General features: G+C 44.5%; 1 protein-coding gene across 2 annotated transcripts in view; it reads left to right on the top strand.

The window, feature by feature from the left end:
* The first annotated feature begins 23,306 nt into the window (after nt 1-23,306).
* The window catches only part of BRD4 (bromodomain containing 4), a 51,955-nt gene continuing 48,726 nt past the window's right edge, over nt 23,307-26,535 (top strand). For both annotated transcript variants that reach the window (XM_063448390.1, XM_063448388.1), the window contains exon 1: nt 23,307-23,510. The gene's annotated coding sequence lies outside the window, so the exon portion shown is untranslated. The remainder of the gene's footprint in view (nt 23,511-26,535) is intronic.

Genomic DNA, 26,535 nt, shown 5'->3' with positions numbered 1-26,535 from the left:
TTTTCCCATCTTTTTTAGCCTACATAGTTGTGTTTGTTTTGTTTTTACTTGTAGTTGCACATAAGACCACAAGGGTGACATAAATAGGATTCAGTGGAGTTTTTACTTAGCATGTTTTACTTAATGGATCCTTTGTGTTTCTTTTACATTCTTTATTTTTCTGTGCATCAAAGCATTAACAAAAGCACTTGCGATGCCACGACAGCATGGTCAAGTTAGACAATAACATACATAACGTTGTAAGGCAAGGCATGTAGAAACTTTGCACAATTTTAAAATGTTAGGTAGAGTTAAATGTAGGTTAAACATAAACATGTCTAGATAAGCGATTAGATGAGAGTTACTTTGCTATACAGATTCATAAACAAGGTTAGAAATGATACGGTTTACATGCTTGTGTCGTCTTAAACTATGCTATCTTTCCGTGCATGTAATCTGGGTGCTCATCGGGCACTAACGTACAGAGTATAAGACCGCATACAGATTTAAGTCGATATGCTAACATTTGTTTTATTCTTTATGGTACCAGCTAGACCCAGAGGAAGTTGTAGTGACAAGACTGGGCTGCTCATGCTAACGACCATATCCACTATAGCTAAGCCTGTTAGTGCGCAAAACAGATGATTAGGTAGGTAAGCGAATAGGCAGGCGTTACTGGATTATGTGGGTTCCGACATACATTGATAAAACTAACGCGCAACTAATCTGAAGCCATAATAAAAGTGTGGCGTTGAGTAGTATTAATAACAATATTAATAACATTAATAACAGGATTGATAATCCGTTTGACTAGGCTGCCCTAGAGCTTATTGATGGACACGGGAGTTTCTTGTTTATCTGCTAGAAGCCACTATAGGTATACATGCTGAAGTAGGGTTGTGCATAGGACAAGGGAGAATGCTGCTTATTAAGAGTGGCATCTCTGAGCTGCAGCTTACGAGCGTTAGTCCCTGTGACAGTTCATCCAATGCCCGATCTCTCATGGTCATGGGAGCTTGCGTGCGGTATAGCGAGTAGGGGCAGAATTTACTAATATTAAGTAATATTTACTTAGTATTAGTAAATTTGTCTGAAAGACCAAAATACCGTGGGAATTAGGGAGTTATCTACTAAGCGGCTGCAAGAGAAGTGCCGAAGTCCCGAAATTCTGAAGTTCCGAAATTCCAAAGTGCCGAAGTGTTGACGTTCCGAAGTGCCGAACCGAACCAAAGTGCCAAAGTTCCAAATTGCCCAAGTCCCGAATTTCGGAATGCCGAACCGAACCGAAAATGTTCCCCATGCACATCCCTAATTGTTTGAGTAGAGGAAGTGAAATCTGCAATATTACTTTTGCGGGTAAAAAAAATAGGTTTGTGTGCGATTAAAATCTGTTTGCTGCTTCAACGTAGCTACTGAGCAATAAGTGAAACTATTGCTAATTAAAGAGTCACGAAAAATAAGTGTTTAAAAGTTGCTGCGTGTCAGTTTGATAAGCGAAACAATCCATCAGTTTTTCCTTCTCATTCTCTGCTGAAAATATTTTGTTTGTGCGCACTATATACATATACTGTATTATATATGTTTTTGTTTGCATTGAAAAAGTTTAAGCAGTTTCTAAAAAAATTGTTTCACATTGTGCAACCATGTATTGGGTGTAAACAAGTGTGAATGAGCGTATTTGTACTTGGTTGGTAGACAAACCTATACCTTCTATGGAGGGCTGTAGAAAGCCAGTGCCGACCAGGGAGTGATAACCTTAAGCCAGTATAGTTGCCTGGGTAAGTTCTGACTGCTTTGGTATAACAATAAACCAGATGCTAGGCACCTGGATAAGTGCCATAGAGTGAGTAATCGTGGTAACCATAAGGGTAGTTGCCTGGATAAGAAGTGACTGATCTGTTAAATAATAAGCCAGATATTATCTGTCTGGATAAGTACACACTCAAGTGAATATAGTAAAACACATAACACATCCATATACAAGTGTGCATGATTCCCCTGTGAGGGTATTTCAATGTTTAAAAAGAATAAGAAACAAGAGGACAGTGATACCATCGTCCCAGACTGGGTACATGAACCATATTCATTGATTGCAAGTTAATGGGCCTGGATTCACTTTAGCATAAAAGGGTATAAAGTAACACCCATTTGATTGCAATAAGAGCACATGTCAAACCTTATGTAATGTCACACTACAATTAAATACAAAACTCCCTCTATAGGCACACGTTTTATGCACATTGCAGGAAAATCAATTAGATAATGCATGTATGTGTTATTACTGCCCTCCCACAAGTCATTAAAAAAAATGCATTTCTTATTCAATATGCATGGCACATGCTCCGTCTATACTGGTGCATTCAACAGGCAGACATGTTGAACATTCTGACATAGAACTTCACACAATGTTACTAATACTCTGAGGCAGAATCTTCTATGGACACTGGGAGTTGTGGAAAAGCAATTGCAGGGCAGAGTTTAGTAAATGGAGCCGTCACTATGTAATTTAAATTAATGTCTCTGATGCTGATTTTTCATCTTTAGAAGTTTGCATCAGAATAATTTTTTTTACAGAACCCCAGTCTGTTACCATGATGAATAACATATGTTGTTAGAAATGGGACATTCCTGCACTAAATACATAATATTAGACAGCGAAGTAAAAAGCCTCCCAGCCCAGAACTAGTCTCACACACACTCTCCTTGCAGCCACTTAGCCAGTTTGTGTGTGGCTATCTGCCTGTGTGTGTGTGTGTCTGTCTGTGTGTGGCTGTCTGCGTGTGTGTTTGTGTGTGGCTGTCTGCCTCTGTGTTTGGCTGTCTGCATGTGTGTTTGTGTGGGGCTGTCTGTGTGTGGCTGTCTGTGTGTTTGTGTGTGGCTGTCTGCCTGTGTGTTTGTGTGTGGCTGTCTGCCTGTGCATTTGTGTGTGGCTGTCTTCCTGTGTGTTTGTGTGTGGCTCTCTGTCTGTGTGTGGCTGTCTGCCTCTGTGTGTAAATGCCTATGTGTGACTGTCGGGGCAGACTAGATGGGCCGAATGGTTGTTACCTGCCGTCGCATTCTATGTTTCTATGACTGTGTGTGCGTGTGGCTGTCTGCGTGTGTGTGTGGCAGGGTGTGCAGGAAGGGGGGACGGGAAGGGGAGGGGCGCTGTGAAGATTTTTCGCACAGGGCGCCCAAAGGCTTAAGGCCGGCCCTGATTAGGCTGAAGACATTGCGGCTATTCTGGCCTCGAAAGATTAGGGTTAGTGTAAGCCTTTTAAGTTACTTATTGGGTTATTCACTAAAGTGAGAATTCTAATTTTATTTAAAATTTAAGGTAAAAGTTGCTGAAGTAGAAAAAAATGCTAATTCAGCTATGGCCTTAAATTTGAAATGGAGTTTGAATTGACACTTTAGGGAATAGCCCTGTTTGTAATTGTTTTCCCATCTTTTTTAGCCTACATAGTTGTGTTTGTTTTGTTTTTACTTGTAGTTGCACATAAGACCACAAGGGTGACATAAATAGGATTCAGTGGAGTTTTTACTTAGCATGTTTTACTTAATGGATCCTTTGTGTTTCTTTTACATTCTTTATTTTTCTGTGCATCAAAGCATTAACAAAAGCACTTGCGATGCCACGACAGCATGGTCAAGTTAGACAATAACATACATAACGTTGTAAGGCAAGGCATGTAGAAACTTTGCACAATTTTAAAATGTTAGGTAGAGTTAAATGTAGGTTAAACATAAACATGTCTAGATAAGCGATTAGATGAGAGTTACTTTGCTATACAGATTCATAAACAAGGTTAGAAATGATACGGTTTACATGCTTGTGTCGTCTTAAACTATGCTATCTTTCCGTGCATGTAATCTGGGTGCTCATCGGGCACTAACGTACAGAGTATAAGACCGCATACAAATTTAAGTCGATATGCTAACATTTGTTTTATTCTTTATGGTACCAGCTAGACCCAGAGGAAGTTGTAGTGACAAGACTGGGCTGCTCATGCTAACGACCATATCCACTATAGCTAAGCCTGTTAGTGCGCAAAACAGATGATTAGGTAGGTAAGCGAATAGGCAGGCGTTACTGGATTATGTGGGTTCCGACATACATTGATAAAACTAACGCGCAACTAATCTGAAGCCATAATAAAAGTGTGGCGTTGAGTAGTATTAATAACAATATTAATAACATTAATAACAGGATTGATAATCCGTTTGACTAGGCTGCCCTAGAGCTTATTGATGGACACGGGAGTTTCTTGTTTATCTGCTAGAAGCCACTATAGGTATACATGCTGAAGTAGGGTTGTGCATAGGACAAGGGAGAATGCTGCTTATTAAGAGTGGCATCTCTGAGCTGCAGCTTACGAGCGTTAGTCCCTGTGACAGTTCATCCAATGCCCGATCTCTCATGGTCATGGGAGCTTGCGTGCGGTGCAAAAGTGTCTCCTCTCACCCTGTTGCTGGTCCATGTCAAGCGTCGGTTCTTACTCGGGGCCAATGCTGTCAGGTACGGTGTGGGAAGATCTGGATACTTCTGCTGATTAGGTCCTTGCTGGTAGGTGCCTGTACTGACGTGGTATGCTGGGGATATCTTTTCCGTAGCGTGTGCTGGGATTTGGACTCTGTTGCTGCGGGCCTAGTGAGTGGCGGTCGCCCGTTGTCTCCCTGATGTGGATAGCACACTTGGGTGCCGTCTCGTCTGTGTGGTGCCGCGACGTTTCGGAGGCGGGAGTCCCCTTCTGCCCCGGGGTTGCATGAGGGCTGGTGCATGTAGGCCTCGAGCCTGGAGACCGTTGTGGTCCAGGTTCGACCCTTTCGGGGTGGCGCGAGGAGTCTTGACAGGTCGCTTGGGTCTTCGCTTTACTTTTCCTCGCTTGTGTGGCCGGCACCTCTGGGGCTTGCCCCTTGTTGCTCTCAGCCCGGGAAGGCTTAAAACGTGAGCGTCGGAAGCTTGGGTTCTTGCGTTGCACTGAAGCGGACCCTCACTCACCCGTCCGCCATCGGCTCCGGTCGTAGTATGGGAGATTCGGCGTGGCTCTTCAGCCCGCAGGCGTGCCTCTAGCATGACCCAGAAGCGGTCAAAGATAAGTTTAATGGGGTCACTTGTTTGTTCACAGGTGTTCATTGCACCAGGTTGTTTTCGGTGCTTGTCAGATGTCATTGACTGATAGTGCTCTGCCATCTTGGGTGTTCCCGTCACCGCGTGTCTTCTGAAGGTCTTTGTGTTTGTTGCTTGGTGTTGGGTTCGGGACACTCCATTTGGCGGGGACCGGGATATCCCCCGCCAGTCCACGGGGGGGGGGGGGGTGCGTGTTTTGCACTCGCGTGTTGCGTTCAGCATCTGGCGGGGAGGCGGCCGTCCTTCCCCCGTGCCTTCGCTAGGCCTCATTCCGTTGCCACGGTTCCCGGACGAAACTAGTGTCGAGTTTGGTATCGGCACGTACAAGATTGCTTCCTCTAGGCGATAGGCTGATTTGTGGAGGAATCTCAGCAGTTTTTCTCGGGTTATCTGCCGAGTTTGGGTCAACTCGGTAGGAGCTCCTGTAACGTGCGTCTGGTCAGGTTGCCTGTCCGTCTCCGCCCCCCCTTTGTGTTTCTTTTAAATAAAGTGACAAGGAAACTAGTTATTTGTCAAATAGGAATTAATTTAATTTGTCTGCTGCACTACTTGGATACTAAATAGGTTGATCTAAAAAAATAATAATTCCATAATTAGCAATTACTACTTGATAATTATTCCATGTGAATAGTTTAATCTTGTTATCAGAGTTGAATTGATTACATTCAAAAGAAATTCATAGAGAAGAGTATTTGGATTTAAATACTTTAATTGTAGTGTCATTTCAGTTTTATAGTGATTGAGTGCTTGCAAGCTGTAGGAGGTAGGTATGGTGCTTGAAATGTACAGTTATAAAATTATTCTAACCAGCATGTCCACTACAGTGATTTGAAGTGGTCATGGTGCCTGTAGTATGTATGTGCAGCATTTCCATTTGCTGAATTTAGGTGTAATAACCATTGGCAGTTGGGGCATCATTAGCCACCCTGAAGATATCTGAGCTGTCTTATGTCAATTTTGTGTATATTGCTATTTACAGAATGGCATTCAGTCACTGAGAGAGGTTAGCCAACGCTCTCAACTAATCAATGGTCAGCGGGATTGACTTACTGCTTCTGCAGCTCTGCTGAGAAAGGTTGTTGTCACTAGAGGACAATCTGAGCCAGACGGCGAACCAGGTAAGAGGGCAATCCGTTGCAGAACAGTTTGCCCTATTACCAGTCAACAGGGTACTGGCAGATGAGGCGTCATTGCTGATGGCTATTGAGGACAACACAAGAGCCTCCATAGACATTGTCTCAATATATTGTTCCTAGCAACAGCTGAGGGAAGTGACAAAACTTGACAAAGGTACGCACACACTTTTGTCAAGTGGAGGAAAAATACATAAGGCAAAGTAGACGCTGCTTTGTAGGAAACAAAAATGAAAAATAACCAATTAAGAGGGAGGAAGCTAAGAGAAATATATTGAAGCAAAGTAAGTATGGGGTAACAGAGCTGCTTTAAGCCTCCGTGCACTCCTACGGGCAGAAAAAAAGGCTTTTCGAATATCCACTATCACAGTTTGTGTGTGATAAGCAGGAGAAGAACTAATAGAAGAAACAGAAAGTAAAAAGGCATTGTAGGGGGGGCGGAGCCTGGCAAGCGAACTGGCATTACGTGTCTCGCATGAGCTCCTGCTGTTGGAGCAGTATACCCGGGGATTTCTTGGGCTGAAGTGCGGGAAAACTCACTCTAAGGAGCCCTATACACTGGGGACTCCTGCACGCAACTTTTGATACCTGACCCGAAGCCTTGGGAAGCCGGGAGCCGCAGCAGCAAGAGATGGTGTGGGGGAAAGGCGGACGCTTTCCTCCCGCTGCACCAAGACACGTACAAACGCGACTCACCTACCCCCACCCCACCTTTTGGATCGGTGGGGGATATCCCAGTCCCCGCTGATCTGCACTGACACAGGTTCAAGCCTCTCAGTGGGTCCTGCATTACTCCCAGGCTGGACAGGAGCAGAGGTCGCCAAGATGGCGGACGCATCAGGCCCTGCTACACACGCATCTGTCTCTCTCAAGGGCACAAAGTGGTCTTAAGCGTTTGCAACTTACACACGCTGCCCACCTGGGCTGAGAGCTAAAAGGACTCCATCCCGACAGTACTAGCCACACAAACGGAGGGCTACAAGGCGCAAATGAAGAAACGCACTGATGGCATGCAGTGCCCACCGTACTATCCTGAACGGGAAGACCCTGGACTGCAAAGGTTTCCAGGTACATGGCAAGAGGGTACCGGCTCTCACGCAGCTCCAAGGCTGGAGAGGCACCTCGCCCTCACACAGCTGCACCACTCCCCAAATTGACCTGAGCCCAAACCTCGACCCTTGTAGAGGTGTTGGATGACTGTTCAGTCTAAAGCCTCGAGGGGCCTACTTGGTAACCTGCACCCTAAGTCCCTCAAGAACTACACTGAACTCATCTACCTAGTCCTGCTGCAGATGGCGCCATATTGGGCGGTATACCCACAAAGTTTTATCAACGATTGTTACACATATTGTTTTACCTTAGTGTTTCCCCATTCTTAACACCATTAGCATGCTTTACATTACTGCAGTCTCTCGATTTACTTTCGTTATAATAAGCACCTGTGGAGTCTAGTTACCAGTAGGTTATGTCTGCTAAATGTATGGCTGCCACAAACATGTGTCAATAAAAGCATATAAGGTGTCTGCCCGTTCCACTCTGTGGAAGAAAGGAAATACATGACATAGTAGATTGCGATAAACTGTTTTATAGAGTCTTTCCCGCATGATACACTTACAAGTTACAACCTATATGTCTAAAGCTTGAATAATGTCATGAGTAACTTGCATTTCTCTACAACCCCAAGCTATAATTAGTGACAACTAAGTGTTCCTCTCCTTGTGATTTTACAATTGCCTAATTAACAATACCTTAAAGGACCACTATAGGCACCCAGACCACTTCAGCTCAATGAAGTGGTCTGGGTGCCAGGTCCATCTAGGGTTAACCCTGCCTGCTGTAAACATAACAGTTTCAGAGAAACTGCTATGTTTACTTTAGGGTTAATCCAGCCTCTAGTGGCTGTCTCATTGACAGCCGCTCTAGGCTCTTCCGCACTTCTCACTGTGATTTTCAAAGTGAGAAGATGCTGGACGTCTATAGAAAAACATTGAGAATGCTTTCCTATGAGACTGGCTGAATGCGCACGCGGTCAGAAGAGGGAGGAGAGTCCCAGCGCCGAGGGAGCCTGGCGCTGGAGAAAAGGTAAGGGATTGACCCCTTCAGCACCACGGGAGTGGGACCCTGAGGGTGGGGGCACCCTCAGGGCACTATAGTGCCAGGAAAACGAGTTTGTTTTCCTGGCACTATAGTGGTCCTTTAACCTACTTCATCTTGTTGCTCCTTTTCCTAAAAATTATGCACAGTATCTACCTGCCATGCTTCTGTACCAATATGCAGGGCCGGATCAACATTTTTTTTCTTTTTACACACTACTCTTAGGTTTGCCACCTGACTGGTATTTTACTGGCACAGCCAGTATCTGAGGCTGCCTGGCCGTGCCGGTTTTGCAGCAATACAGGCAATACAAATGCAGATATTTTTCTCAGTATATATTACCCTGCAATACCAGCACGAGACAGTAGGGGTCACTGTGTGTGGAGAGAGGCAGGGGTAGGAAGTTGCAGCATATCCCTCCCTGCCTCTCTCTACTCACTAATCCGCGGGGGAGCAGCTACACAGCACAGAGTTCAGACAGCAGCTCCCAGCCTGCAGAAACAGACTACAGCTCAGGGAAGTGAGGATTAAGGGGAAAGGCAGCAGGGAGACATGGGAACACTAAGACACTAAGGGACACATGGGGACACTGAGACACTGAGACACTAGGGGACACTGGGAGACCTGGGGACAATGAGACACTTGGGGACACTGGAAAACATGGGGACACTGAGACACTAGGGGACACTGTGAGACATAGGGACGCTGAGACATGTGGGGATGCTGTGAGACATAGGGACATGAGGATACACATTGGGACACGGAGACACTGGGGACACAGTGTCTCCATGTCCCCCAGCCAGTGTCCCTAGTGGCTCAGTGTCCCCATGTCTGCCAGTGTCTGTGTCCCCATGTCTCTCAGTGTCCCTAGTGTCCCCATGTCTCCCAGTGTCCCCAAACTGTGTCTGAGACACTAGGGACACAGTGTCCCCATGTCTCCCAGTGTCCCCATGTCTCCCACCCAGTGTCTCTAGTGTCTCGGTATCCCCATGTGTCCCATAGTCTCCCAATGTCTGTGTTCCCATGTCTTTCAGTGTCCCTTGTGTCTCCAAATGTCTCAGGGTCCCCATGTCTCCCAGTGTCTGTGTCCCTAGTGTCTATGTCCCCATTTCTCCCAGTGTCCCCAAATGTCTGTGTCCCCATGTCTCCCAGTGTCCCCATGTCTGTATCCACAAGTGCCCCCATGTCTCTCAGTGTCCCCGGGTCTCTCAGTCTCCCCGTGTCTCACAGTGTCCGCTAGTATCCTAGTGACACGGGACACACTGAGACATGGGGACACTGGGAGAAATGGGGACACTGAGACACTGGGAGACTAGGGGACTGGGTGACATGGGGACAGTGACACTGTGATACATAGGGACACAGATCCCAGGCTGGCCTTCCAATTCTTTGGACAGACATGCCCCCTTTTTGGGCATTTTCGGCCCTTTTAGCAGTTCTGGTCACGTGATTCGCGTCAGTGGCCCACCCTTTTACCCCGCCCATTGACTTCCTGCTTCACTGGACACTGCTGTTAGGGTGTATAGATTCACTTGAAAGATGAATAGAGAGAGATTAGCATAGAGTATGTGTTTTCTTATAACTGCATCCTTTGAGTTTCCCTCCAATACCATCTCCATCAGATACATGATGCTTGAGAGGTATGACTGTTTTAATGTTTTTGGTCGATGAGATTCTGTAATTAGGCCCATCATAATTGTCAGCACCAGGCCCACTGGGCTCTTAATCTGGCCCTGCCAATATGCTATGCTGTTTGTAACTAACTGCACTGAAAAAATAAAAAAAAATGAAAAAGAGGCATTGTAAACAACATAACCAATACAGTTCACTAGAGTTTCACAATTACACAATTTAATATGAAACGGTTTGTCACATAACGTTTGGGCTGGATTAGAAGAGAAAGGCTTGCAAAGGCAGCAGACAAGAGATTTGACGTTTTTAGATATAGCTCCAATTAAAAAAAAGCATAATAAAAGGTGTACTATAATGCTAGGAATACAATGTTGTATTCCTTGCACTATAGCTCCCACGCATTCCACTCCTGCAGTGTAAGGGGTTAATAAAATGCTTACTGTATTAACCCGATTCTAGTGCTGACGTCCCCTCCATCACCCGATGAGGGACTCTAATGCGCATGCTGCAAGTGCATTAGACCCTCCCCTTAGGAAAGAAGTGCTGCAGGGCTTTCCTATGGGGAATTGAATGACACTGGATGTCCTCATGAAGAACGCAAGGACGTCCATCGTTCTTTAGATGACCTTTAAGTGCCTCTAGCGGCTGTCTGATTGACAGCTGCTAGAGGCAGTCTTAAAGGGACACTATAGTCACGAGAACAACTACAGTTTAAAGTTATATATTATAGTTGATGTAAACAGTGTCTTTTCAGAGAAAAGGCAGATTTTACATTCAAGCCTAGGGACATGCTCTGCAAGGAAACGATTAACTTTCCTCATAGAGATTTATGAGGAGATGCCGATTGGCCAAGACGGCGTTTGACCCTGCCCCTTGACAATCTCAGCCAAAGAAGTACTTTGGGGCAGTACTCCGCAGCAGATCTGCAGAGAGCTGGAAATAAAGTAAGTTTTAACCCTTTCTAAGAGGGCAAGCTATCTAAATAGTGTTTTTAACACTATAGGGTCAGGAATACATGTTTGTGTTCCTAACCCTATTGTCCCTTTAAATGCATGCAAGTTTTCATTTAAGGGTATATCTACTAAACAATGATTTTTATTTTGTGGCAGTGGAGTGTCTATTTAACCCCTTAGTGACCGGTGACTTATCAGGTACGTCCGACAAAAAACGCTCCTTAAGAACCGCGGATGTACCTGATACGTCCTGGGGTAATTAGAGCTCTGGAAGTGATCATGATCGCTTCCAGCAGTTCTAATGGTATTACATTATAAAAAAAAAAATAATAATAATTTTTGAGCCCAGAGAGTCCCCCCTCTGCAAAAAAGGACCCCCAGGGGCCATGTGACCGCTCTAAAAGATCTGACCGCTCTAAAGGAGTGGGCACAATGCCCCCATAGGTGTCCATAGTGCTGCCAGCAGGGGGACTGCCAGAACTGACAGGCAGTCCCCCTGCTGGTGGAAAAGTTAAAATAAAGTTTTAAAGAGTAAAAGTAAAATAAATAATAAAAAAATATATATATAATGTCATACTAAGTGTATTTGTTTTATTAATATATACATATATTAATATAAAAATACGCTTAGAGTAAAATTACACACGTGTATATATATATTATATATAATAACTATATATATTTTGTGTAAATATATATATTATAAAAAATAAATAATAAAAAAATTATATAAATATATATGTAATTTTATTCCAACTGTATTTTGATAATATATATATATATTTATATCAAAATACACTTAGAATGAAATTATATATATATCCCCTTAACGACCGCGGACGTACTATGTACGTCCGACAAAAAAAAAGTTGCTAAGGACCACGGACGTACCTAGTACGACAGCGGCAAATAGAAGCCCTGGACTTACCAGGACCTGCAATCGAGCAGTCTCCCTGCAGCAGCTCCGGCCACCCGGCCCTCCAGGGCCATGTGATCACCATGATCACATAGCCGCAATAGGAGTCTAGGAGCTGCCCGCATGGGGGCTGTCTGAGCTGTCAGACAGTCCCACAGGCTGCTAAAAAGTAAAAAAAAAAAAAATTAAAAAACATATATATAATATACATATATATGTATAATATGTTATAAAATAAGTAAAACATTTTATAATATATTATACATATATATGATTTCATTATAAGTGTACTTTGAGATATATACACATATATCTCAAAATACACTTATAATGAAATCATATATATGCATTATATATGTATAATTTATTATAAAAAGCTTTAATTATAATATATTATACATATAGGAAATAAAAGTGTGTGTGTATATATACACACACACACATGTATTTTATACAAACACATATATGTATATATATGTGTGTGTGTGTGCATATATATATATATATACACATACATCCACACGTATTATGTGTGTGTACATTGGCCGACTTCAGAAATGTCTCAAATAGGACATGGGTGCATGATGACCAACTGTGAAAATTCCAATTTGGAAAACTGGAATGCGCACCCTACAAATAAGGTATTTTAGCCCTCAGAGAACCCAACACACCTATACATACATGGGTTTTATCACTGTACTCAGGAGATATTGCTGAACACATTTGGGTTTTCTTTGCCAGTAACACATAACAGGAACTGAGAATGCATGGCTAAAGTACAATGTGAGAGAAAAATAACACAAAAAATGACAACCCAAAAGTTTGACAAAGACTGGTGGTAGCATTAGTGCATGGAAAGTGTTAAAATACCATTTGAAATACCCTAGGGTGTCTACTTTTCAAACATATATGGTTTGATGGGGGTAAATTACATTGGCCGGCTTCAAAAATGTCCCAAATAAAACATGGGTGCATGATGACCATCTGTGAAAATTCCAAGTTGGAAAACTGGAATGCGCACCCTCCAAAGAAGGTATTTTAGCCCCCAGGGAAAGAGCACAAAAAGAGTCAAAATACCCTAAGTTTAATACCTTAGGTTGTCTTCTTTTAAAAAATATATACATGTGAAGGGTTATTCAGGGATTCCTGACATATATCAGTGTTACAATGTAACTTGCGTTAATTTCTTTTTTTTTTTTTAAATGGTTTGGAAATAGCAAAGTGCTACTTGTACTTATTGCCCTATAACTTTCCAAAAAAGCTAAAAACATGTTAACATTGGGTATTTCTAAACTCAGGACAAAATTTAGAAACTATTTAGCAGGGGTGTTTTGCAGTGGTTGTAGATGCGTAACAGATTTTGGGTGTCACAGTTAGAAAAAGTGTGTTTTAAAAAAAAAAGTCATGTTTTATGATTTTTTTAAAGTAAATTATATGATGAAAATAATGGTATCTTAGAAAGACCATTTAGTGGCGAGAAAAACGGTATGTAATATGTGTGGGTACAGTATATGAGTAAGAGGAAAATCACAGCTAAACACAAACACTGCAGAAATGTAAAAGAAGCCCTGGTTCTCAATGGTAAGAAAATTGAAAAACGATCTGGTCACTAAGACAGAAGCCCAGCACACTCAACATAGAAACATAGAATGTGACGGCAGATAAGAACCTTTCGGCCCATCTAGTCTTCCCAATTTTCTAAATACTTTCATTAGTCCCTGGCCTTATCTTATAGTTAGGATAGCCTTATGCCTATCCCACGCATGCTTAAACTCTTTTACTGTGTTAACCTCTACCACTTCAGCTGGAAGGCTATTCCATGCATCCACTACCCTCTCAGTAAAGTAATACTTCCTGATATTATTTTTAAACCTTTGTCCCTCTAATTTAAGACTATGTCCTCTTGTTGTGGTAGTTGTTCTTCTTTTAAATATAGTCTCCTCCTTTACTGTGTTGATTCCCGTTATGTATTTAAATGTTTCTATCATATCCCCCCTGCCTCGTCTTTCCTCCAAGCTATACATGTTAAGATCCTTTAACCTTTCCTGGTAAGTTTTATCCTGCAATCCATGAACCAGTTTAGTAGCCCTTCTCTGAACTCTCGCTAAGGTATCAATATCCTTCTGAAGATACGGTCTCCAGTACTGCGTACAATACTCCAAGTGAGGTCTCACCAGTGTTCTGTACAATGGCATGAGCACATCCCTCTTTCTACTGATGAATCTTACCTGTAACAGTAAAAAAGAAAACTCTTAGCACAAATCTTAGACAGTTGAAGCTTCTGTAAAACTCTCCAGAATATCTCCAAACACACACACTTAGAAGCAACACTTAGATGAAGCAACCAAGCTATATTAGCCAAGCTAATGACAACAACCCTTACATACTCCTAAAATCACCACCCACTAGGAATGTTTAACACCTGGGTAGGCCTCTGCTTATTTGCAAACAATAGCTAATTTAAACAGCAACCAATAGCAAATAGCTAACTAATCAAATCAAATGCCTTATAATTACCAACAGGAAATCAAACCTTGTGCAATCAGTAACCTTTTCCTACAGATGAATCTTACCTGTAACAGTAAAAAAGAAAACTCTTAGCACAAATCTTAGACAGTTAAAACTCCCCAGAATATCTCCAACCAGTGTTAACCAGCATGGATGAAATTCGAATTGATAACGTGGAAGAGATAATTGTAGATTTTATTAAGACACGGAGGCGAGTATTATGCTGCACTCTTTCTTTATTTCCCTCAGCAGCAAAGAAAAAACTAACAATAATATGAACACAGGAACAGTCCTTAACATACCATATATACTCAAGTATAAGTCTAGTTTTTCCGCACATTTTTTGTGCTGAAAAACCCCCACTCGACTTATACTTGAGTTAATGTCTGTATTATGGCAACTTACATTGCCATAATACAGACCAGGACCGCCGGGCTCATTACAAGCCCGGCGGTCCTGTTGGGGGCTGGCAGGAAGCGTTTACTTACCTTTCTTGCAGCTCCCTTCTCCTGCGTTCTGGTCAGCTCCCTTGTAAATCTCGCAAGAGCCGCGGCGTCAGAGCGTTGCCACGGGTTACCGTGGCAACGCGGCACGCAGACCGCGAGACTTACAGGGGAGCTGACCAGAACGCAGGAGAAGGGAGCTGACAGGAGCTGCAGGAAAGATAAGTAAACGCTTCCTGCCAGCCCCCCTCCTGCACATTACACACCACTGGACCACCAGGGACAAAAAAAAAGAAATGTGAATAAAAAAAATAAATGTGAATAATAAAAAAAATTTAATAAAAAAATATAATATTAAAATAAAAATTAGAATATTTAAATAAAAAAATTAAAAATAATAAAAATGCCCTCCCCACACACTACACACACACTCTGCATTATATATACACACACACTCATACAAACACACACTCTGCATTCACACAAACACACAGTGTTTATATAATGCAGAGTGTGTGTGTGTTTGTATGAGTGTGTGTGTATATAATGCAGAGTGTGTGTTTGTATGAGTGTGTGTGTATATAATTATAAAAAATCACAGAATTTCATAGCCCCAAGTTTTACCCTCGACTTATCCACGAGGCATAGCATATTTCACAATTGTTGGTCACAAAACTGCACTCGACTTATACATGAGATCGACTTATACACGAGTATATACGGTATATCTTCCCTGGCAACCAATCAGCCAATCAGGTTACACTCTCCAGCATAATAGGCGGTGTTCTTATGACAATTTCCTCTTTCTTTGCTGCTCCCGCAGTTAAGTACACTGATCCCAAAGTTCTTAACTGTGGGATTATTATTACTATTGTTATTTCTATTATTATTATTGCTAATATTAATACTGTTAGTACTAATAATAATAGTAATATTAGTAATACATTTAGTATTACTGCTCCTGTTAATTTACAATTATTATTTAACTACAATATTTTCTGATTACGTTCATTAAATTGTTGTGCCTTTTTTAAAAAAAAAAATTCTTTATTTTTTGTAGTGCATACGTTGGTAACAGTTGCTTGTGAGGTGCCCCAAAGGCAGTCCTCTAGCACATTTCAGTTCAACAGTTCAACATAAAGGTACATGATAGTTCTAGCACGTATTTTATATATGAGGGTAAGTCGAGTAGTAAACAGTATGTATTGTTGTAGCTTAATCGCTACCATAACAACGGTGCACAATTTTATGTTTAAGTTAAGAGTTAACCTAAGTCTACATAAGTTTAAACATTCTAATAGGTTTACTTGTAGGTAAGCTATCAGTTTCTCTGTAGATTTTAAACAGGCTGAAGTTGCCATAGTAGTTTGTGCCAGCTAGTACAATGGTGCAGATCGATTGAGTGTTTACGTGGCAATTGTTAATGATTTAGAACAAGCTTAACTTGGGTCTAAACAGAAGTACTGGGTGCTTTCAGGTATGTGTGCACCTAAGATTCGCTTGGAGCATGTTATATATTGGGCGAGAGCCAGGTAAGGTTATGACAGACATATTATAACAGTTTAAGATTAACTATAAAAGCTTCATGTAACTGGTCTGCGCTTTCAACACTATGCTGCCGTGTGGGATTCAAGAAAGATAAAACAAAGCACCGTTAAGGCATCATAAAGTGAAGTATCGCTCTGGAACATTTGTTAGTGTCCTCTCTGTCAAGTGTGTCCCAGCGTGTGGGAATGCTCAAATAAGGTTTGCTGACAGTTGTCTGGAATTCAAGAGGCCTAGACATTATGCATGGGGCCTGTCCCTGATATAGTCACCAGTCAACCGATGCCTAAGATCGAAAAAAGCCAGGTGGGTGCTGTTGGGCTTTGGAGGGTTAAGGTTTCCCCGACTGTGGGCCATGGAGAGGTACCCTGTCTGTGTCTTCTTCCGGCAATCCGATCCGCTGCCCCCCGTCGGCGTTGCGGCGGGCCCTGTGGGTTCTTGTGCTTTGCTGGTTGAAGATTGTTGGGGTTGCTGAGGGACAAGCAGGTCGGGTGCTCTGGCTGGTCTTGCTCTGCAGCGTGGGAGCGTAAATTCTGGCTCCCGAGAAGCGCGGTTCTTTTTCAAGCGGTGCTGCGTTTCGCCTCAGGTTCCGATTGGGGGCCATTCTGGATGCACGTGGGGGGTTCCCGTTTAGTTGGCGCCAGGTTGCCGGGCGGATCCATGCCGCTATCTTTCTCACCGCCAGCCTATAGAACTTCCTCCGGGCTTTCAGCTTTGTCCAGAGGCTGTCGCAGAGCTGATCATAGAACTCTCTCGTGTGCTTGGGAGGTTTGATAAGTTTGCTCTGTGTTGTGCGTCTTGTCTGTCGCGCCATCTTGATCTGACGTTGGTGGGTCCAATTTGCTTTACTTTTGGTCGCTTGGTTCAGCTGTGGTGCAGGGGTATTCATCCCCCGCGAGGACCGGGATATCCCCCGCCAGTCCAGAGGGGGGCGGGTAGCAGGGCTGCTGTGGTATTTCGCTTGTGAGCAAGTCCCATGTCGGGCGCTTCCTTCGGCCCTCAGGCCTTGCTCTATTTTAGGCCGCCGCATGGCCGGCAATGATTTTTCCGCCGTGCACAGGTGCCCGTTTTGTCGATTTGTTGCTCACGGTCTGCTGAGTCGTTCCCCGATCCCTGTGTGCCGCTAGCTTTGGTAGGTCGCACGGTACTCGCTTAGTTTTGCTTATCTTTCTGGGAGCTCGTGTGAAGTGCGTCCGGCCATATTGGCTGCCAAGCCCCACCCCCCAAATTGTTGTGCCGTTTATTTGTTTTTGCTTGATTGGGCTCCCCCCCGGTTCCATATATCTCTTTAGGGGACATCGGGAGGGGAATCCATTATATTTATCCCTCTAATTTTACTTACACTTGTCTCGCGGCACTTTCGCGCCTTTTTCAACTGACGTCTAATTCGTCCGATCTGCCGTTCGGCAGGTTCCTTTATTCACCAGTTTATTTTCGTGATTTTTTCCGTTCGTATGATTTTTCGACGAACTGTGCATTCATTCGCACAGTTAGTCTCTTTACCGTTCGTACGGTTTACAGTTCGGGAGTTTTACCAGTATTTATACTGCTCTTCATATAAACTGGCTATTCGCGGAATTTTGCCATTAGACAGAATTTCGCGCGGTTTTCTCCTATAAGCCTGCCCCTTCCTGTTTCCCCTTGTTGGGGGTTTAGTGTTTTGGCAAATGGACGGCTTTCTCTCTCTCTCTGTGCTTTTGTAAGTTATTTGTTTCCTTTGCAGGATATTTTTTCCCTATTCTGGGTTAATAAACCCTATAGCTAGGTATCCTATATTATATTGCAGGTTACTATAGTCCACACTAATAATGCAGTCTGACAAGGACCAAACTGTGGCTTTTGGGTCCCAAGTGACCTCTCAGATTTCGCAGGGTAACCCGGGAAAAGGGACTATGTGCCATGATTTATCCGCTACTGTGGACATACAGGTGCTATTCGACGCTTCTGTTTCTCAAGCCATTTCCCAGGCTATGGCTTCTGCTATGGGCGCTGTGTCGACGTCTCTGTCACACAGTATTACACATGCCATCCTGCAGGTCCACCAATCTGCGCAGCAGACTGACACGTCAACTGCATCTAATGTACCAGAGGTCCCCCAAGGTCGCAAAGCTACAGCTAAGACCAAACATTCCTCCAAAATTGCTTTGAGTGACAGCCTAACATCTGTCTCAGATGGCGCGCAACCACCACCGCGCAAAAGAGCCACTAGCCAGGCAAAATTGGCTAGACTATGGAAGTGGGAGAGAGCCCAACTAGATTCGTCTGAGTCAGAACCAAGCGACATTGAGGAGGAAATGAATGTGTCCAATAAGGACGACTTAGAGGGTCAGTCAGAATCAGTCTCCGACAGTGCATTGGGTGAGGATGCTACCTCCTCTTTCGGCACCTTCCTCGTGATGTTGTCAGGGGCCCATGTAAGTCTGTTGGGGTCTGGTGACGACTCCAGGATATTAGATCCTAAGGGGGTACCTCTATTCGAACCTGAGGAACTCAGACATCTGCGTTCAGCGGAATGGTGTCCCTCGGAACATGTGGCGAAATACATCACCTCCAGAGTACGTAAGCCCCTAGACAAGGCTACCAGGAATAAGATGAGGGCAGAATGCCCCCGTCCCAAGGTCCCAGATGACGCGTGTAAAATGCCCATTGTGGACCCCAAAATTGCCCAATTCCTTGGGAAAACCGGGTGGAAACCGAGGAAAGGCCTTGACTTTGCCCTGACTAATTGCCAAGACAAGGCTTTGGACATATTGGGCCAGCTGCAAAAATATTTGAGTCGGTCGAAGATGACCGGGACTTAGACAGGGATGTCATCCGCGGACGGATCCAAAGGATCATTTGCCTAGAAGAAATGTAAACTCGGCTTTGACTACATAACGCCGCAAAGCTATCCTGCTCAAAATCGAGCCTAAGCTAGTTAATCAAGCAATTAATGAGCCGGGGGCCCAGGTTAATGGGCTTTTATTTGGAGATTCCTTTGTAAAGGAACTAGGGTTCTTTGTACATACCTTTACGGCCCTAGATAAGGCGCAGAATAATATGCGCAAGATATTCCACCAAAAGGTTTTTGCCGGGGCCGGAAGAGGTAGGAGCCGTCTGTCCGGCCGTATTCAGAGAGGTTCATACAGACAGAACCGAGGTTCCTATACCGGAAGAGCTGGATTCCAAGAGCAGAGGGCCACACCAGCTTTCTTCCCCCAAAGGAGCAGACCCTGAGTCGCTAGGGGCATCTGAGGAGCTCCTTCTGGAAGACGACCTTATGGTAAGTGTCTACTATTCCCCTTCTTCCCTTCAGGGTGTGGGGGGCAGACTCAGACATTTTTCCCATGTGTGGTCGCATCTGACATCAGATGCTTGGGTTCTGCAGGCTGTAACAGGGTACTGCATAGATTTTGTATCACACCCGATTGAACTCTCCCTACCCAGAAAGATTGTTTTTTCCTCACAAGATGCTATCCTTGTATCCAAATCGGGATCGCAAGAAAGAGGAAATTGTCATAAGAACACTGCCTATTATGCTGGAGAGTGGAACCTGATTGGCTGCCAGGGAAGATATCTGTTAAGGACTGTTTTCTGTGTTCATACTATTGTTAAAGTTTTTTCTTTGCTGCTGAGGGAAATAAAGAAAGAGTCCAGCATAATATGAGCCTCTGTGTCGTTAATAAAATCATGACTTTATGTCATGTAAATAGTAAAATCTGGTAATTATCTAAAGCAGTGTACCTATAATCTTAAAGGACCACTCTAGGCACCCAGACCACTTCAGCTTAATGAAGTGGTCTGGGTGCCAGGTCCCTCTAGGATTAACCCTTTTTATTATAAACAGCAGGCTGGATTAAATGGGTTAATCCAGCCTCCAAATCCTCTAGTGGCTGTCTCACTGACAGCCGCTAGAGGCGCTTGCGTGATTCTCACTGTGATAAATCACAGTGAGAGCACGCAAGCGTCCATAGGAAAGCATTGTAAATGCTTTCCTATGAGACCGGCTGAATGCGCGCGCAGCTCTTGCCGGGCATGCGCATTCAGCCAAAAGGGAGGATCGGAGGCGGAGAGCTCCCCGCCCGGCGCTGGAGAAAGAGGTAAGTTTAACCCCTTCCTCACACCAGAGCCCGGTGGGAGGGGTACCCTGAGGGTGGGGGCACCCTCAGGGCACTATAGTGGTCCTTTAATTGTATTAAGGACTGGAGGCAAATATTTTCCTCTTTCTTTGCTGCTGTAAAATTTCCCCTCCTGTCATATTATAAAATTGTAGATTATGCTAACGTAGTGTACATATAATCTTAATTTCATGAAGGACAGGAGGCGAATATTTTAAAACAGCAGACAAAGGCAAAATATGAAGCCTTCTGTCATGTTATAAAATGTTGTATTACTTATGCAGCCATTCAGCTCATGAAAGACCCTAGACAGAACCAGTTACAATATGCCGCTGCTTTTGAAAAACATTGAAGATTACAGCCACTAGGCTGGCATTCCAATTACCAGATGTAGCGGAACCCGGGTAACCTGACTGGTTACCTCTGCTAAACTCTCCTCTCAGCCAGAAATAGAATCTTCCGTGAATATAGCGCTTTCCCCAAAAACTAGACGACACATAGTTCTGGTAATACAACTGATTTTATTGTTCCAAATGCAGCCTTTTATGCACAGATCCTCAGCATGGGGTCTCTGTTCAATGCATACAGATCCCACCCAGGCACCGCTGTGTCTGGGAGATATTTGAGTCATATCTTCCTAAATCAATTATCTCCCGGACCTGAGGCAAGTACCAGCCGTCAGTCGGTGCCCGGACCCGAGGCAAGTACCAGCCGTCAGTCGGTGCCCAGACCCGAGGCAAGTACCAGCAGTCAGTCGGTGCCCGGATCCGAGGCAAATACCAGCAGTCAGTCGGTGCCCGGACCCGAGGCAAGTACCAGCAGTCAGTCGGTGCCCGGACCCGAGGCAAATACCAGCAGTCAGTCGGTGCCCGGACCCGAGGCAAATACCAGCAGTCAGTCGGTGCCCGGACCCGAGGCAAATACCAGCAGTCAGTCGGTGCCCGGACCCGAGGCAAATACCAGCAGTCAGTCGGTGCCCGGACCCGAGGCAAATACCAGCAGTCAGTCGGTGCCCGGACCCGAGGCAAATACCAGCAGTCAGTCGGTGCCCGGACCCGAGGCAAATACCAGCAGTCAGTCGATGACTGTACCCGAGGCAAGTACCAGCAGTCAGTCAGTGACTGTACCTGAGGCAAGCACCAGCAGTCAGTCGGAGCCTGGACCTGAGGCAAGTGCCAGCAGTTAGTCAGAATACTTGCAGAGGTCAGTGACACAGAAGGAGACACAACAATGAGGGAAAGCCAAGTCAAGGAGACCAGAATACAGGGAAGTCAAAATGAAGCGAAAGTCAACCAGAAATAAACGCTCAGGAACACACTCTCGGATAACCTACTAAGGGAAACCATGACAGGGCAATGAGGAAAAGTAAAAAGGAGTTTAAATAAGCCTCCTTTAGATCCGATTGGCCGTACCCGGCCTTTGACCCCAGAACTTGCATGCACATCCTTTGAGTGATGTCACACGCACGTTGACAATACCGTGTGGTTACAAATTGGTATGGATCAGCAGCGTGAGGTAAGTACCAGCAGTCAGAGCCTGGACCTGAGGTAAGTACCAGCAGTCAATTGGTCAGAGCCTGGATCCGAGGTAAGTACCAGCAGTCATTCGGTCAGCGCCTGGACCCGAGGTAAGTACCAGCAGTCAGTCATTCGGTCAGAGCCTGGACCCGAGGTAAGTACCAGCAGTCAGTCATTCGGTCAGAGCCTGGACCCGAGGTAAGTACCAGCAGTCAGTCATTCGGTCAGAGCCTGGACCCGAGGTAAGTACCAGCAGTCAGTCATTCGGTCAGAGCCTGGACCCGAGGTAAGTACCAGCAGTCAGTCATTCGGTCAGAGCCTGGACCCGAGGTAAGTACCAGCAGTCAGTCAGTGTCTGGACCCGAGGTAAGTACCGTCAGTCAGTCAGTGTCTGAACCCGAGGTAAGTACCGTCAGTCAGTCAGTGTCTGAACCCGAGGTAAGTACCGTCAGTCAGTCAGTGTCTGAACCCGAGGTAAGTACCAGCAGTCAGTCAGTGTCTGGACCCGAGGTAAGTACCAGCAGTCAGTCAGTGTCTGGACCCGAGGTAAGTACCAGCAGTCAGTCAGTCAGTGTCTGAACCCGAGGTAAGTACCAGCAGTCAGTCAGTGTCTGAACCCGAGGTAAGTACCAGCAGTCAGTCAGTCAGAGCCTGGACCCGAGGTAAGTACCGTCAGTCAGTCAGTGTCTGGACCCGAGGTAAGTACCAGCAGTCAGTCAGTCAGTGTCTGGACCCGAGGTAAGTACCAGCAGCCAGTCAGTCAGTGTCTGGACCCGAGGTAAGTACCAGCAGCCAGTCAGTCAGTGTCTGGACCCGAGGTAAGTACCAGCAGCCAGTTAGTCAGTGTCTGGACCCGAGGTAAGTACCAGCAGCCAGTTAGTCAGTGTCTGGACCCGAGGTAAGTACCAGCAGCCAGTTAGTCAGTGTCTGGACCCGAGGTAAGTACCAGCAGTCAGTCAGTCAGTCAGTCAGTGTCTGAACCCGAGGTAAGTACCAGCAGTCAGTCAGTCAGTCAGTGTCTGGACCCGAGGTAAGTACCAGCAGTCAGTCAGTCAGTGTCTGGACCCGAGGTAAGTACCAGCAGTCAGTCAGTGTCTGGACCCGAGGTAAGTACCAGCAGTCAGTCAGTGTCTGGACCCGAGGTAAGTACCAGCAGTCAGTCAGTTAGCATGCCGAGGCTCCTTTTGTCCCCGTGTGTTGAGCAGCTGGAGACATTCCCCATGCACACAGCCCCCCCTCCGTCTATTGTCTGCCCCTCATGGTAACCGCGGACCCCCTACTCCCACCAACACCCAACACAGTAGGCGTGACTTCCCCCGTTACTGAGCGCTGAATGGTGGGAGGGGTGTGTCCAGAGCGTGCGTGCCATGGTGCGTGATGACGTCGCGACGCGTAGCGGCGGCGCTGTGTGAGGAAGGAGCGGAGGGAGAGCGCTCTCGGCGGTTGTGATCCATTACCCTGTTTCTCGGTGACCCTCCCCCTCTCTCCGGTCCCTCATTAGGTGCCATTAGTCTCCGTGCCAGCCTACCGGACTACCCGCCCGGGTGTTACCGTGTCTTCGCCTCTCCGGAGCGAGCTTGCAGGTGAGCTCACGGTCTATTCACGGGCTGACATGTCCGCCGGGCCCGCATTGCGTAACCATGGGACTTGTGAGGGAGGAGGGGGGAGTTACGTCATGTGTGCGGCTCGGCCGCTGTGTGCTGTGCTTCGTGCTTGTGTCGGAGAGCGAGCTGTTTTTCGTGTCGCTGTGAGGTGCCCTCTGACCCTGGCTGGGCAGGGAGAGTGCCGGGAGTCTCGCTTCGCTCACTGTGAGCGCATTCATGGCTAGCGAGCCGTGCTGGGTGTGCCCTGGGCCAAGGGTGGCTGTTGTGGACTACATTTCTCCCGTTTCGGGCGAACACCGTGGGGAGTGTAGTCCCCAACAGAGAGAAATGCCTTCAGGCGTTTTACGCAGTTTCCGTAAGCCCCATTGGCCTGTGTGGGTTTGATGTTGGCGGGAGCTGCTCTGTTTACGTACTGGCATGATGATGCCTTTTGCGTGTTCTGTTGGGCGGTGCTCGTTGGTGGGCGGGGGATCGCTGTGTCATTGGCGTAAAGTTGTGCAGAGTGGATAGTGGGGCTGGGCTACGCATTTTGCGTACAGTTGACCGGATGTTCCTGGTATTTTTACGCAGATTGCGCAAACCCAGGTAAAGCCTTGGTGGTGCTGCAAAATCACACGCACACAATGGGATTTATTGCAGTAAGGGTACATGATGGCTTCTCTTTAATGGGGGGATGGTTATAAATGAAATAAAAAGGCTAGAGGCCATTTTCAGCTAGTGGACCTGGCAGGCTAGATCAGTTATAAAAACGAATTTTCTATTTTTGACATTTCTTTTAGTTACATAAAGGTACGGTTGATATAAAAAATAAAATCACAATTGTTTATACATTCCAGATGTGAGATTGCCCATGGTTTGAGTAGCAATGTTAAATTCTAATCGTACACTATATATATATATATATATTATATATATATATATAGTGTTTTTAATGCATATTTACTCAAGGATATATAACTGTATATTTATTTTTTTGCTACTATACACTACACTATTAAATCGTGTAGTGTAACTTGCACATGATCAATGTTGTTAAAGTGGCATTAATTTGTATTAATAAAATATATAAATATATGATTGTGTATTTGTTTTCTGTTCCATCCCCTCATTTTTAGGATACCTCTGGTGCTTCAATTGCAGTAGTGTATATCAGTGTAGCTGAACAGGTTTACTGTCTGCAAGCCTTATGATCAGTTGGACAATAAGCTTGATCGTTTAGCTGATCTTGGAATGCCAGAGATTTATTGACAATCTAACTGCTGTAGTTAAGGGTTTGGTTTATAGTGTGTGATTTACATTTAAGTGTAGTACAGATGGTGAAGAAATGAGAGGTTGTATAGATCCTAATCTGCACATCCAACAAATACACTGGATGAGTAAATATTTTGGCATCAGAGCAGTACAGATTTGCCATCTGGCCAATAGTGCAACATCTTTGACGCTAAAACAGTTCAATGTCTCTAAAAGAGATGTCATAGACTTACTCCATTGTGTATTCAGTATCTAGATTCCACATACCTTTTTCTAGTACTGATAGGATTTTAGTTTTGTAGCATGATCTACTATTCTATTGAATGTGTAGGCAATAAAATACAAAGCCAAAAATAAAATTAAAAGCCTAAATAGTGCTCTCTTTACAGGAAGTGTTTATGGAAGGCTGTGGAAGTCACATGCAAGGAGGTGTGACTAGGGTTCATAAACAAAGGGATTTAACTCCTAAATGGCAGAGGATTGAGCAGTGAGGCTGCAGGGGCATGTTGTATACACCAAAACTACTTCATTAAGCTAAAGTTGTTCAGGTGACTATAGTGTCCCTTTAACCTTGCAATGTAAACATAGCAGCTTCTCTGAAACTGCGATGTTTACAGCTGCAGGGTTAAAACCTGGGGGACCTGGCACACAGACCACTTCATTGAGCTGAAGTGGTCTGGGTGACTAAAGTGGCCCTTTAATCACGTTTGTGCCTGTTTATACAGCCCTAGCCACACCTCCCATGGCACAGCCCGCATAAAACCACAACGGTTTAATTTTTTAATCAGATGTAACTACTTTAACCCCTTAAGGACCAAACTTCTGGAATAAAAGGGAATCATGACATGTCACACATGTCATGTGTCCTTAAGGGGTTAAACATTTTTATGTCCTGTTCTGTAAATTGAACTTTATTTACATACAGGAGGCTCATGCAAGGTCTAGCAAGCTATTAACAGAGCATGAGATAAATTCTAAATTAAACGGCATTTGCAATAAAGGAAATGTAAATAGTAGATGACTGTTTAGAGGAAGTTTTTAGGAAGGCTGTGTAAACAACATGCAGGAATGAGTGACTTGGGCAGCATAAACCGAAGCAAAAGTGATTTAACTCCTAAATGGCAGAGAATGGAGCAGCAAGACTGCAGGGGCATGATCTAAACACAAAAACTGCTTCATTAGCTAAAGTTGTTTTGGTGACTATAGTGTCGTTTTAACTGCCAATTCCACCAGTTTTTACACTGTTATTTGTGTGACAGGAAGGAAATACTCTGACATCCTTAAATACATTTCAAATTATTTGGGTATAAATTTGCTAAACAAAATGTGTGTGTGATGTGAAAATTGGAGGGGTAGGGAATTGAAAAAAAATTCTAATTATCATTCTATTGCACGTTAAAAGCAGCTAATCGAACAAGGAAAGTGCCTTAAACATACAAATGATAAGCGCTGCGGTATATGTTGGCGCTTTATAAACACCAGTAATACATTTTTTTTTTAAAACTACCTTTATTTCTTCACATTAAAAAAATCTTGTCTTGAACTACAGAGCAGGGAGAAAGCACAAGCATAATGATGTCTATGATAAAGTACCCTTGATTTACGAAACACGTGAGCGTCATCATGGTTTTGCCTTCACCCTGCTGTTAATGTGAAAAAATAAAAGCATTTTTCTTTATACTTTATTTGCACGTTTGGGGCACGTAATTTTCCTTATTTCAAGAGCTGCTTTTGACTTGCAACATTTGCTTTA

Source organism: Pelobates fuscus, chromosome 3 (assembly GCF_036172605.1).
Source record: "Pelobates fuscus isolate aPelFus1 chromosome 3, aPelFus1.pri, whole genome shotgun sequence".
NCBI classification, from domain to species: domain Eukaryota; kingdom Metazoa; phylum Chordata; class Amphibia; order Anura; family Pelobatidae; genus Pelobates; species Pelobates fuscus.
This window is presented reverse-complemented; position numbering and strand designations above follow the sequence as displayed.